Consider the following 14,249-nt stretch of genomic DNA (forward strand, 5'->3'; position numbering starts at 1 on the left):
ATCTCACTTCTACCCTCTCTCATCCTCCCTTATTTTGAAGTACATTCTCTCCGTACCTACTCTCCCTCTAACCTATAAGTGACTGTCATATACCGATCCCCGGGCCCGGCTACTGCCTTTATTGACCACTTCTCCACCTGGCAACTACACTTTCTGCTGACATTCCCACCATCATCATGGGTGACTTCAAAATCACCTGCCAGATGGCAGCCTCCAAACTCCTGTCACTTGCTTCATCCTTTGGTTTTACCCAGTGGTCCTCCGCAGTCACCCACATGGACAGACAAACATCAGACCTGATCTATAACTGCCTTTGCTCCCTATCTAATCTCACAACCTCACCGCTCCTCCTATCTGACCACAATCTACTCACGTTTTCATTCCTGTCCTCCTCAACTCCCCCTCATGTTCAGCAACAAGCGCACCTCCACAGAAACCTCGCACCTCCAGAGACCTCGCACAGCTAGACATTCACACACTCTCTGACTCTATTCTACCACTGTCCTTGATATAGTCACTTCATGACACAGACAGTGTCACCGTTTTCTACAATGCCACTCTCGCATCAGCTATTGACTCGGTCGCTGCTTCTCTCGTGCATAGCAGAATGCGATATATCAATAGACAACCCTGGCACCACAACTTCACTAAAAATGTTCAGCAAGTGTCCAGGGTTGCAGAGCGGTGCTGGAAGAAAACGCACTCGCAAGAAGACTTCACCGCATTCAAAAAAGGAAGTTTCACATTCAAATCGTTCCTTAACTCTGCTAAACAGCTCTACTTCACATCCCTTATATCTTCTTTATCCCACAACCCCAAACAGTTATTCAACACTTTTAACTCCATCCTCCCACCATCGCCCCCTTTGTCCTCCCTCATCTCTGCAGAAGACTTTGCTGCATATGACCAAACAAGACAAGCCTTTACTGCACAATCACCACAACCCTTACATACAACAGACCACTGCCCGCCCCCCCATAACCTTCCTCCCCACAATCACTGAAGGAGAGCTTTCTCATCAACTCTCCAAATCCCACTTCACCACTTGTGCACTTGACCCCATGCTATCCCACCTACTCTCCAACCTCACCACCACACTTATCTCAGCCTTAACGCATCTCTTCAACCTATTGCTAACTTCTGGAACCTTCCCTTCTGCTCTCAAACATGATACAATCACAGCTATCTTGAAGAAACCATCCCTCGACTTGACATCTATGACCGGCTATCATCCTATATCGCTGCTCCTATTTGCCTTCAAACACCATGTCCATGCTGAACTTTCATCCCACCTCTCATCTAAATCACTCTTTGACAACTTACAGTCTGGCTTCCATCCCCACCACTCCACCGAAACTGCCCTGACCAAAATTATTAACGACTTACTTACCGCCAAAGCTAACAATTCTCGATACTCCTCCTTATAGATCTGTCATGTGACTTCAACACAGTCGACCACTCCCTCCTGCTACAAAACCTCTCTTCCCTTGGCGTCAAAGACCTTACTTTCTCCTAGATCTCTTCATATCTTTCTAACTGCACATTTAGTGTCTCCCATTCATATACTACCTCCTCAACACGCCCTCTCTCTGTTGGTGTCCCTCAAGGTTCTGTCCTGTGACCCCTAGTCTTCTCAATCTATACCTTTGGCCTGGCTCAGCTTATAAAATCCAATGGCTTCCATTATCACCTATACGCTGATGATACTCAGATCTACAGTGGGTACGGAAAGTATTCAGGCCCCTTTAAATTTTTCACTCTTTGTTTCATTGCAGCCATTTGGTAAATTCTAAAAAGTTACTTTTTTTTCTCATTAAAGTACACTCTGCACCCCATCTTGACTGATAAAAAAAACAGAAATGTAAAATTTTTTGCAAATTTATTAAAAAAGAAAAACTGAATTATCACATGGTCATAAGTATTCAGACCCTTTGCTCAGTATTGAGTAGAAGCACCCTTTTTAGCTAGTACAGCCATGAGTCTTCTTGGGAATGATGCAACAAATTTTTCACACCTGGATTTGGGGATCCTTTGCCATTCTTCCTTGCAGATCCTCTCCAGTTCTGTCAGGTTGGATGGTGAACGTTGGTGGACAGCCATTTTCAGGTCTCTCCAGAGATGCTCAATTGGGTTTAGGTCAGGGCTCTGGCTGGGCCGTCAAGAATGGTCATAGAGTTGTTCTGAAGCCACTCCTTTGTTATTTTACCTATGTGCTTAGGGTCATTGTCTTGTTGGAAGGTGAACCTTTGGCCAAGTCTGAGGTCCAGAGCACTCTGGAAGAGGTTTTCATCTAGGATATCTCTGTACTTGGCCGCATTCATGTTTCCTTCAATTGCAACCAGTAGTCCTGTTCCTGCAGCTGAAAAACACCCCTATAGCATGATGCTGCCTCCACCATGTTTCACTGTTGGGCTTGTATTGGGCAGGTGATGAGCAGTGCCTGGTTTTCTCCACACATATCGCTTAGAATTATCACCAAAAAGTTCTATCTTCATCTCATCAGACCAGAGAATCTTATTTCTCATAGTCATGTGTTTTTGAGCAAACTCTATGTGGGCTTTCATGTCTTGTACTGAGGAGAGGCTTCGTCGGGACACTCTGCCATAAAGGCCCGACTGGTGGAGGGCTGCCATGATAGTTGACTTTGTGGAACTTTCTCCCATCTCCCTACTGTATCTCTGGAGCTCAGCTACAGTGATCTTGGGGTTCTTCTTTACTTCTCTCAGCAAGGCTCTTCTCCCACGATTGCTCCGTCCAGCCAGGTCTAGGAAGACTTCTGGTGGTCCCAAACTTCTTCCATTTAAGGATTATGGAGGCCACTGTGCTCTTAGGAACCTTGAGTAATGCAGAAATTCTTTTATAACCTTGGCCACATCTGTGCCTTGCCACAATTCTGTCTCTGAGCTCCTTGGGCAGTTCCTTTGAGCTCATGATTCTCATTTGGTCTGACATGCATTGTGAGCTGTGACGTCTTATATAGACAGGTGTGTGCCTTTCCAAATCAAGTCCTATCAGTTTAATTAAACACAGCTGGACTCCAATGAAGGGGAAGAACCATCTCAAGGAGGATCACAAGGAAATGGACAGCATGTGATTTAAATATGAGTGTCTGAGCAAAGGGTCTGAATACTTATGACCATGTGATATTTCAGTTTTTCTTTTTTAATAAATTTGCAAAAATGTCTACATTTCTGTTTTTTTTCAGTCAAGATGGGGTGCAGAGTGTACTTTAATGAGAAAAAAAATTAACTTTTTAGAATTTACCAAATGGCTGCAAAGAGTGAAAAATTTAAAAGGGGTCTGAATACTTTCCGTACCAACTGTACCTCACTGGCCCAGACATCACCTCTCCGCCAGCCAGAATCCCAGAATGTCCATCAGCCATATCCTCCTTCTTCTCCTCTTGCTTCCTAAAACTCAGTGTGACAAAACTAAACAAATCATCTTTCCTCCATCTCACCTAACTCCCCTACCCGATTTATCTATCACAATAACACCGAGCTTTCCACAGTAACGGAAGTCTGTTGCCTCAGAGTAACCCTTGACTCTGCCCTGTCTTTCAAATCTAACATCAAGCTCTTACCACCTCCAACTCAAAAATATTTCTAGAATCCGTCCTTTCCTCAACCCTGAATCTACTAAAACGTTAGTGCATGCCTTCATCATCTCCCACCTCGACTACTGCAATATACTTATCTGTGACGTCCCTGCTAACACTCTTGCATGTCTCCAGTCCATCCTTAACTCTGCTGCCAGACTAATCCACCTCTCTCCACACTACTCCTTTGCTTTTCCCCTCTGCAATCCCTTAAGTGGCTCCCAATTACACAAGGTATTCAGCTCAAACTGCTAACACTGACCTACAAAGCCATCCATAATCTGTTTCCTCCATATATCTCTGAACTAATTGCCCTCATATCTACCAACATGAAACCTATGGTTCTCCCAAGACCTTCTTCCCTCCTCCACACTCCATATATCACCCAATCACCTTCAAGACTTCTCCGGAGTATCCCCCATTCTCTGGAATTTTGTGCCTCAACCCATCCGATTATCCGCCACACTCGGAATCTTGAGACGGAAATTGAAAACCCCTCTCTTCAAGAAAACTTACAGCCTGCAATGACTCTACAGCCACATCACCACCACCGGATCTGCCTCAATCCTCCAACCTAATGTCTCCATCCCCATTACCCTGTAGACTGAAAGCCCGCAAGGACAGGGCCCTCTCCTTTCTGTACCAGTCTGTCATTTTAAGTTTGCTCACCGTATTTTATATTTGTGTCTTGTATGTAACCCCTTCTCATGTACAGAACAATGGAATCAATGGTGCTATAAAAATAAATAATATTATTACTACTACACCTACTACATATTAGGATATGATCTTGGAGATGGGAATACCCCTTTAAGGGTACCATCATTTTTTGTATGATTGTGATTATATCATTGATTATGTATACAAGAATTTAAGGAAATACCTCATGTCTATAGAACTTTGTAATTAGATTACTTTTATACTATGCATGTCAAGTGATGGGGTCACGAAGTGATGACTAATTATGAGAAAAGACAATCTGTGCATGCTTGAGGAAGGGGAACTCCCCTGATTCTTCACACAAGAGTGCAGATGCCACTTTGAAAATTAAGCTGCACGTCGAGTTTAGAGTTCATGCACCATGGTTAGAAAGAAGATGAAGATCTTTTACCAATCAATTGTTTCTGATTAGATGCATGAAATATTCAATAAAAAAATAAAATTTTAAAGCATTTTGAATAACTGTCCTGCTGTGTGATTTGTTCTTTGAATACACTAGCGATTAGGACATGCCTTCATGCCCCAGATGAAGCCATGAGGCGAAACCCTGGGTCAGTGTTGTGCAAAGTGTGCCGCTGTTTGTAATGTTTTATGCTGAATTTGGATTTTAATCTTGAAAGTATATTGAATAAACCTTACTGGAATCTGGATCTTGTAATGATTTTCCACCCCTCATCCCTCTTCCTGGTATGCTTGGCACCTCTCATCCCTCTTCCTGGTATGCATGGCTCCCCCTCATCCTGGTATGCATGACACCCCTCCTCCCTCTTCCTGGTATGCATGGCCCCCCTCCTCCCTCTTTCTGGTATGTATAGCACTCCTCATCCCTCTTCCTGGCATTCATGGCACCCCTCATCCTGGTATGCATGGCCCCACTCATCCCTCTTCCTGGTATGCATGACCCCCCTCATCCCTCTTCCTGATATGCATGGCACCCCTCATCCTTGTATGCATGCCCCCCCTCCTACCTCTTTCTGGAATGCATGGCCCCCTTCATCCCTCTTCTTGGTATGAATGGCCCCCCTCATCCCTCTTCCTGGTATGCATGGCCCCCCTCATCCCTCTTCCTGGTATGCATGGCCCCCCTCATCCCTCTTCCTGGTATGCATGGCACCGCTCATCCCTCTTCCTGGTATGCATGGCACCCTCTCATCCCTCTTCCTGGTATGCACGGCACCCCTCATCCTGGTAGGCATGATACCCCTCATCCCTCTTACTGGTATGTATGGCACCGCTCATCCCTCTTCCTGGTATGCATGGCACCCTCTCATCCCTCTTCCTGGTATGCACGGCACCCCTCATCCTGGTAGGCATGATACCCCTCATCCCTCTTACTGGTATGTATGGCACCCTTCATCCCTCTTACTGGTATGCATGGCACCCCTCATCCCTCTTACTGGTATGCATGGCACCCCTCATCCCTCTTCCTGGTATGCATGGCACCCCTCATCCCTCTTCCTGGTATGGATGGCACCCCTCATCCCTCTTCCTGGTATGGATGGCACCCCTCATCCCTCTTTCTGGTATGTATGGCATCCCTCATATCTCTTCCTGGTATGCATGGCACCCACCCCCCCTCATCTTGATATGTATGGCACCTCCATCCCCATCATGCTGCACACAAAAAAATAAACAATAATACTCATCTTCATTCCCTCTGCTCCAGCGCTGTGTCCCGTTCTGCTGCCAGCACTCATCTCACAGTGTGAGCCACGCATGAGGCACTGCCATGCAGCCTCATACTATACACTCTATAGAGCACCTTTGGGATGAGTTAGAGTGACGAGTTGGGGCACGTACCCATAGCAATAAAGATTAATTTTTTGCAGATATGCAAATAGAATGGAGCAAGATCCCTCAATATGTCTTGAATACCCTAGTGGCTTCAATGCCCCGTTGGTGTGGTGCAGTAATTAAAGCAAGAGGTTATGCTACAAAATACTAAGTTATGGGTCCGGGTGGTGGAACCTCTGTGCTTCGGTGCAAGGAGGGACCAGAGGGCTGTAACTAAGTGCCTACTCGGACCGACCCAGGTCACACGGCGGCTTAGTCGACTCCGTGAACCAGGGAGGGACCGGGCAGGTGAACTAGGTTCCACTCTGGGACCGACCTTGTGTGAGAGCAGGTGACTCCCACGGGTCAGATGAGAGGAGCTGACCGGCACAGCGGATGAGCACGGCAGGAAGACTGGCGGGTGATCCGGGTAGATAAGCAGGCAGGTACGGCTGATAGCCAGACAGGTGCTCCGGGTAGGCAAGCTGGCGGGCACGGCAGGTAACTGGCAGATGCTCCAGGTAGGCAGGCTGGCGGGCACGGCAGGTAATTGGCAGGTGCTCCAGGTAGGCAGACAGGCGGGCAGGACTATTAGACAGACTGGCGGGCAAGGCTGACAGGCAGCACAGTGCCCGGGAAGCTGTGCGCGCCACAGCAGCAGGAGGAGGGGAGCAGGAAGACGCCGGACCGGGACCGAGGCAGTGAGGGGAATGGCGTCTCTGCCCGTCATGAGGGAGAGACGCCGATGCTACAGTACCCCCCCTTTACGCCCCTTCTTCTTTAGGCCCGTGAGAAATTTTTTAAGAAGATGAGGGGCATGAATGTTCTCCCTGGGCTCCCAAGATCTCTCCTCCGGGCCAAACCCCTTCCAATGCACAAGAAAGAAATTCTTCCTCTTACCCTCTTGGTGGCCAAAATGTTCTCTACCTCAAAGACGTCCTCAGAGGAGACTGGAGCTGGGGTGGTACCTGGATCATCAGAGAAAGAATTAAGAACAACTGGTTTGAGGAGAGATATATGAAAGGTATTGGGAATCCGTAAGGTGATTGGGAGTTTCAGCTTGTAAGCCACGGAATTAATTTGGTTCAGAACCTCGAACGGACCGATGAACCGTGGACCCAACTTATAAGAAGGTATCTTGAGACGGACATATTTGGAGGAAAGCCAGACCTTGTCTCCCGGGCGGAATAGAGGCGGATCCAGAAGTCTCTTATCAGCATGTTTCTTCATCCGCTCGGTGGACAGAAGAAGCGCAGATCTAGTGTCTTCCCAAATAGCCGAAAATTCACTGACGAGAGACTCCGCGGCAGGATTGTCCACTGAAGAGGAGACGGAAAACAGAATCCGGGGGTGTCGACTGTAGATCACAAAAAACCGGGATTTAGTACAAAACTCGCTCTCATGGTTGTTATAGGAGAACTCGGCCCAGGGCAGGAGCTCAACCCAGTCGCTATGGTGAGCGTTGACAAAGTGCCGAAGAAAGCTGGAAAGGATCTGATTGATACATTCCACTTGACCATTGGACTGAGGATGATAAGCAGAAGAGAAATCCAAAGAGACATCCAGCAGCTTGCACGTGGCTCTCCAGAAGTGCGAAGTGAATTGAACTCCGCGATCCGAGACAATGTGGAGGGGTAGGCTGTGAAGACGGAAGATGTGCTGGATAAAGTCCTTAGCCAGCACAGATGCAGACGAAAGACCAGGCAGAGGGATGAAGTGGGCCATCTTAGAAAAGCGGTCGGCGACCACCCAAATTACAGTGCAACCGGCAGAAACAGTGAGGTCCGTAATGAAGTCCATTGCAATGTGTTGCCACGGAGCGGAAGGCACGGGAAGAGGAAGGAGATGGGCGGATAAAAGGTGTCTGGGAACCTTGTTACGGGCACAGGAAGAACAAGCTGAGACAAAGTCCGCAACATCCTTGAGCAGGGAAGGCCACCAGTAATGTCCGGCAACGAGCAGAAAGGTCTTCCTCTGGCCAGCATGACTGGCTAGTTTGGATGAATGGCCCCAGAGTAGAACCTTCTTCCGATCTGGAACCGCTACAAAGGTCTTACCGGGTGGGAGATGAGATAGGTCAAACGGAGCGACAGTCATTACTTTGGAGGGGTCAATGATATATAGAGACTCCTCCTCTTGGTCGGAAGACAGGAATGAGCGGGATGGAGCGTCAGTTTTAAAGTTCTTGTCCGCCGGGCGGTAGTGCAAAGTGAAGCAGAAACGGGCAAAGATAGAGACCACCTGGACTGACGCGGATTTAGGTCTTTGGGCGTTCTGCAAATAAGCGAGGTTCTTATGGTCAGTGTAGATGACCACCGGGTGCAGAGCCCCCTCAAGCAAATAGCGCCACTCCTCCAGCGCTAACTTGATGGCCAGCAGTTCTCGATCTCCTATAGAGTAGTTGCGTTCAGATGAGGAGAAGAGCTTGGAGAAGAATCCGCAGGTCACCATACGCCCGGACGAGGATTTCTGGGTGAGCACTGCTCCGGTCCCGGAGGAGGAGGCATCAACCTCCAGGAAGAACTGCTTGTTGCAATCTGGACGGTGTAGCACAGGAGCGGAGGAGAAGGCTTGCTTAAGGGAGACAAAGGCCTTCTCCGCTTCGGAAGTCCATTCCCTGGGATTTGCTCCTTTACAGGTGAGCGCAGAGATGGGAGCAGTCCGGGAGGAGAAATGAGGAATGAAGAGACGGTAATAGTTTGCGAAGCCCAGGAATCGTTGAATCGCCTTCAACCCCTCCGGTCAGGGCTACTTTAAGACGGCAGACACCTTCTCGGGATCCATCCGCAGACCAGCCTCGGAGATAACATAACCCAGGAACGGCAGAGAGGTCTGCTCAAAGAGGCATTTCTCATATTTAGCGTACAGGCGATTCTTCCGGAGCCTAAGCAGAACCTGACGAACATCCCTCCGGTCCGAGGGCAGATCTGGAGAGAAAATCAAGATATCGTCCAGGTACACCACCACGCAGGAAAACAGGAGATCTCGGAAGATGTCGTTCACCAGCTCTTGGAAGATGGCTGGAGCATTACAGAGACCGAAGGGCATGACGTGGTATTCGTAGTGACTGTCTCGGGTGTTGAATGTCGTCTTCCACTCGTCTCCCTGGCAAATCCGGACCAAATTGTACGCTCCACGAAGATTGAGCTTGGTGAAGATCTTCGCGCCTTTAAGGCGGTCAAACAGCTCCGAGATGAGAGGCAGGGGGTACTTATTTTTGATGGTAATCTGGTTTAGGCCCCAGTAATCGATACAGGAACGTAGAGAGCCGTCTTTCTTCTTGACGAAGAAGAATCCTGCTCCAGCCAGGGAGGTAGATTTCTGGATAAATCCCCTAGCAAGATTCTCCTCTATGTACTCAGACATGGCACTGGTCTCGGCCAGCGACAAAGGGTAGATTCGCCCGCGAGGAGAAGCACCAGGTCGATGGGGCAATCATACGGCCTATGAGGTGTTAGTGCCTCCGCTTCCCTTTTGTCAAAGATGTCCGCATAGGACCAGTAGGGTGCCGGCAGACCGGGTAGATTAGCCGGAGTAGACGCGCGCCCTAAGCACAGTGCCCGGGAAGTTGCACGGGCCACAGCAGCAGCAGCAGGAGGGGAGCAGGAAGAAGCCGGACAGGGACCGCGGTGGTGAGGGGAACGGCATCTCTGCTCGGCAAGAGGCAGAGACGCCGATGCTACATTATGGCATTGTAAACAATGAGTTACTCTCTATGTTGTGATCAATGAATAGTATATGCAAAACTTTTGGCAGTCAGTTTTCTTTAATTAAATGACCATACCTATATTCAAAAGCATGTTGGTTAAAATTAAGGTCTTGCATGATGACAACTTCATGCACTTTCAATTCATCACCAGGGAAATGGCATCACAACAACCAGACAGAAGTGATCACACTTTTAAAAGAATGCAAAAAACTTTTGGTCACTGATGTAGATGTGTTTTTTTGGTGCGTTTGCACTGTGTAAATGCACTTACAACCAGGGCTGTGGAGTTGGATCTAGACTTTTAGCTGAGATGAATCTGTGCTAGAGTAAATTTAGCACTTAAACATGAGCCATGTATGAGAGAGTCGAAGTCAGAGTCATGGAAATTGAGGAGTCGGATTCAAAGGTTTCGCTTACCGACTCCACAGCCCTGCTTACATCGCATATCCTTCTTTTTAACTGCGGATTTACCGCATCTAATACAAGTCTATGAGGAAATTCGGCACAGAAGACTGAGCATTCCCGCAAGTGAAATTGATATGCTGTGTCACCCGAACCGCGGGTGAGTTTACACAGCATAAAAAAGAAGCGTAGTGGGCATGGGATTTCTAATAATCCCATCCACTGTGCTTGAAATGTACGACGCAGAGTTTTGGATGCAGCGAAAATACGCTCCTATGCCTGATTGTGAGCATGATATCCATAGTTATGACCATTAGCAACTAGCTAACTGTCACTATATCAGTGGTCGTAACCATGGATATCTAAGGTCCTGTGATGCCTGCACATGATGATAGAGACATAGCGAATCAGAAAAACTATACTACATTTCTAATTGGAGATATTTACTAATATTATTATTATACCTACTACATATTGGGATAGGATCTTGGAGATGGGAATACTCCTTTAAGGTACATTCACCCATCAGTTTTTGGCATCAATGTGTTTTCAGAGTGAACAGCAGACGGACCCATCCATTTAACAGAACCATTCAAATATCCATTTTCAAAACAGATCCATTAAACTGTCCGTTCGGTTAAAATTAGTGAATGTCCTATTTTCATTTGTATTTGCGGGTCGGAATTGGCCATTCAAGTCTATTGAGAACTGTTACAAAACAAATTAAAAACGGATGTAAATTGTTTTCCATTTTTCATGGATTCATTGCTTTCCTACTTAGTTTTTTTAAAAAAAGATAGAAAATGGAAGGAAAGTTGATGCTACAAAGAAAAGCAAAATAGAAACTGATGTGTGAATGTGTCTTTACACTCCACACCCTCAGCTCCAAGAACCAGACCAGTTGGAGCAATAGTAGTTCCACCATCTTGGTTAATTCAATATAACTGAAAAATGTTTAATTTTTGTGGAATCCATCGAGTGTCAGACATGGGTGCCAAAGGCCCAATGGTAAGATTGCTTCTGTGGGCCCACTCTCTAGCTACATGCAAATATTACTCGACCCTCGTTCACAAATTCCTGGCCAACGCATTTTCCACACATTGTGTTCCATTCCATCTGAAATACATGGAGAATGCAGATGGCGGGAATTGGGACTCCATCATTCCCCCAATAAGTGAGGATTCCAGACAGAGATGTCACCAAGGGTCAGTTGTTTTCAACTCTGGCAGCAGGCGAGAGAAATCAGTAATTGGAACACAACAGCACAGCTTTGCTCACTGTGTAGTGGCCGCTACCATGTACAGTAGCTTAGCTATTTACTTCAACAGGAGCTGACCAGTAGTACCTGGGAATGGCCACTACACAGACAATGGTGCTGTGCTGTTTAGTGATTTCATATGGCTTCCACTGAGGGCTCTTTCACATGTCAGTATCTCCGCTATGAGTGGTGACTGTTTCCACACGTACCGGAGACACTGACACAAAAAGACCCAGGGGCGGACCTACCGCCGATGCAACTGCACCGGAGCCCGATGGTGCAGGGTGACCCTTGCCGGGCAGCTGATAGTGAGGGCAATCTGGCCTGCTTCTCGGAGCCCCAGGCTCCGGGGGGCCCATGGACAGATTGCCCTCATCATATGTGGCGGGCAGGGAGCGATCCCTGCAGTTCCGCTACTGACAGGGGGGAAATGGCAGCGGAGCTGCAGGGATCCATCCTCACCTCTCCTTCCTGGCTGCCTGGCGCACCTCGATGACACACAGGCCCGCGCTGCTTGATGACGTCATCATGCAGCGCGGGCCTGTGTGTCAGGGAGAAAGTTACCAGAGACAAGGAGGATGCTGCAGGGGAGCAAGCTGAGGTCAGTTGTGTTTTTATTTTTTTAACTAAACCTGGGGAAGCTGGAGAGAGGAACAAGAGAATGAAGGTGGGCTGGGGAGAGCAATGAGAGGAGGCTGGGAAGAGCAATGAGAGGAGGCAGGGGAGAGCAATGACGGGGGTGCTGGGACAGAGCAATGACGGGGGTGCTGGGACAGAGCAATGACGGGGGTGCTGGGACAGAGCAATGACGGGGGTGCTGGGACAGAGCAATGACGGGGGTGCTGGGACAGAGCAATGACGGGGGTGCTGGGACAAAGCAATGACGGGGGTGCTGGGACAGAGCAATGACGGGGGTGCTGGGACAGAGCAATGACGGGGGTGCTGGGACAGAGCAATGACGGGGGTGCTGGGACAGAGCAATGACGGGGGTGCTGGGAGAGAGCAATGACGGGGGTGCTGGGAGAGAGCAATGACGGGGGTGCTGGGAGAGAGCAATGACGGGGGTGCTGGGAGAGAGCAATGACGGGGGTGCTGGGAGAGAGCAATGACGGGGGTCTCTTTGCTTGTACTGTAAAGCCTTGTAGATTTTCTGTGTGCACATAGCCTTACAGTTAATTTGGGAGAGTCACAGAGACTGAATAATTTATATTACTGGCCGGTGGAGATTATAGTTAATGTGGGCACAGTGCTGCTTATCACTTTAGATTTTGATTATTAAGTGACTAATAGTATATTAATGGGGGGGGGGTACATGTCTGTAGTCAGGGGCGCAGTGTGCCGGGAGACACATGTGTATATACAATATATGTGACCTTGTTATTTTGTAGGCTGGAGATCATCATGACAAGTCGTGGCTGGGAGATGTCGACATGAAGGTCTGACCAGATGGAGAAGAAGCAGCAGAAACCGACTCTGATCAGATGAAACGTCAGCGGTCATTGGCTGGATGTAAATATTATTCTGTATCTGCACTGTGTGACTTGGAGTGATAATGTTATCTGTAAAATCCCTTAGGCTGCATTCTCACATTTGTGTGAAATGTCCGTGTGCTGACAGATTTTTTTAGCAGATGGCACACGACTTGTAGAGTTTTATAGATCCATTCACACATCCATGAAAATCACGGATCTGAGAATGAGATCTGTGAGGGTCAGAGAATGTCCTGTTCTGATCCGATTTTGAGCATAGGACATGCTCAATGCGTCTTTAAAAGCGGACAGCACACCGACACTGCACACAGATGCAGGAATGTAGCCGTATTATGTATAGCATACTCCCTTAATATATAGGGAACTCACTTATTATGTATAGCGACGTCCTTAGCTACATCATAGTTTCCTCTTTTATTATGTATAACACCCTCCCTTATTACCTAGCATACCCTCTAGTTATATATGGCTCTTATTATATAGCTTTCTCTGTTGTTATGTACAATGCTGTCCCTTACATAGCGTATTCTTGTTATTTTTGTCAGTCACAGCGCCCTCTTTTATTATATAAAATGACTGCTGATGGAGCAGTCGGTGACTAGAAGACCAGTTTATCAGCTCCTCCATCAGAAAAGAAGCTTTCCCTTGTTCCATCAGCCATCATTGCATTATATATCAAACAAGAGAGGACGGTATGTAATAAAAACAGGGTGCTATATTATCTGATATGTAAGGGACGGTGCTGTACATAACAAGAGAGGGCACTGTGTAATAAGGGACGGCAATATACATAATAAAGGAGGCTATGTAAGAGGTACAGTTGTGCTCAAAAGTTTACATACCCCGGCAGAATATTTCCTTTCTTGGTCTTGTTTCAGAGAATATGAATGATAGCAAAAAATCTTTTTCTCCACTCATGGTTATTGGTTGGGTGAAGCAATTTATTGTCAAACTACTGTGTTTTCTCTTTTTAAATTTTAATGACAGCCAAACACATCCAAAAAGTTTTTTTGTTATCATTCAAATTCTCTGAAAGAAGGCCAAGAAAGGAAACATTCCTCCCCTGCGCAGACCCATTCAAATCTATGGGACTGTGTACATCTCAGTGTGTTTCCACGGACTGTGTGTCCGTGTGCTCCACACGGAGACAAGTCCGTTTTTTTGCGGATACACAGTCCGCAAAACGTACCACACGGATAACATCCGTGTGACAAGTACCGGCGCCTGGGAATTGTGCTGTGCCCAAGCGCCGGTGCTGAACGCTGCCCTCATCATGGTTCCATGCCGGCACTGCGATCA

Source organism: Phyllobates terribilis, unplaced genomic scaffold, assembly GCF_046119375.1.
Source record: "Phyllobates terribilis strain yellow unplaced genomic scaffold, ASM4611937v1 Scaffold_3__8_contigs__length_932513732, whole genome shotgun sequence".
In the NCBI taxonomy this organism is placed as follows: Eukaryota; Metazoa; Chordata; class Amphibia; order Anura; family Dendrobatidae; genus Phyllobates; species Phyllobates terribilis.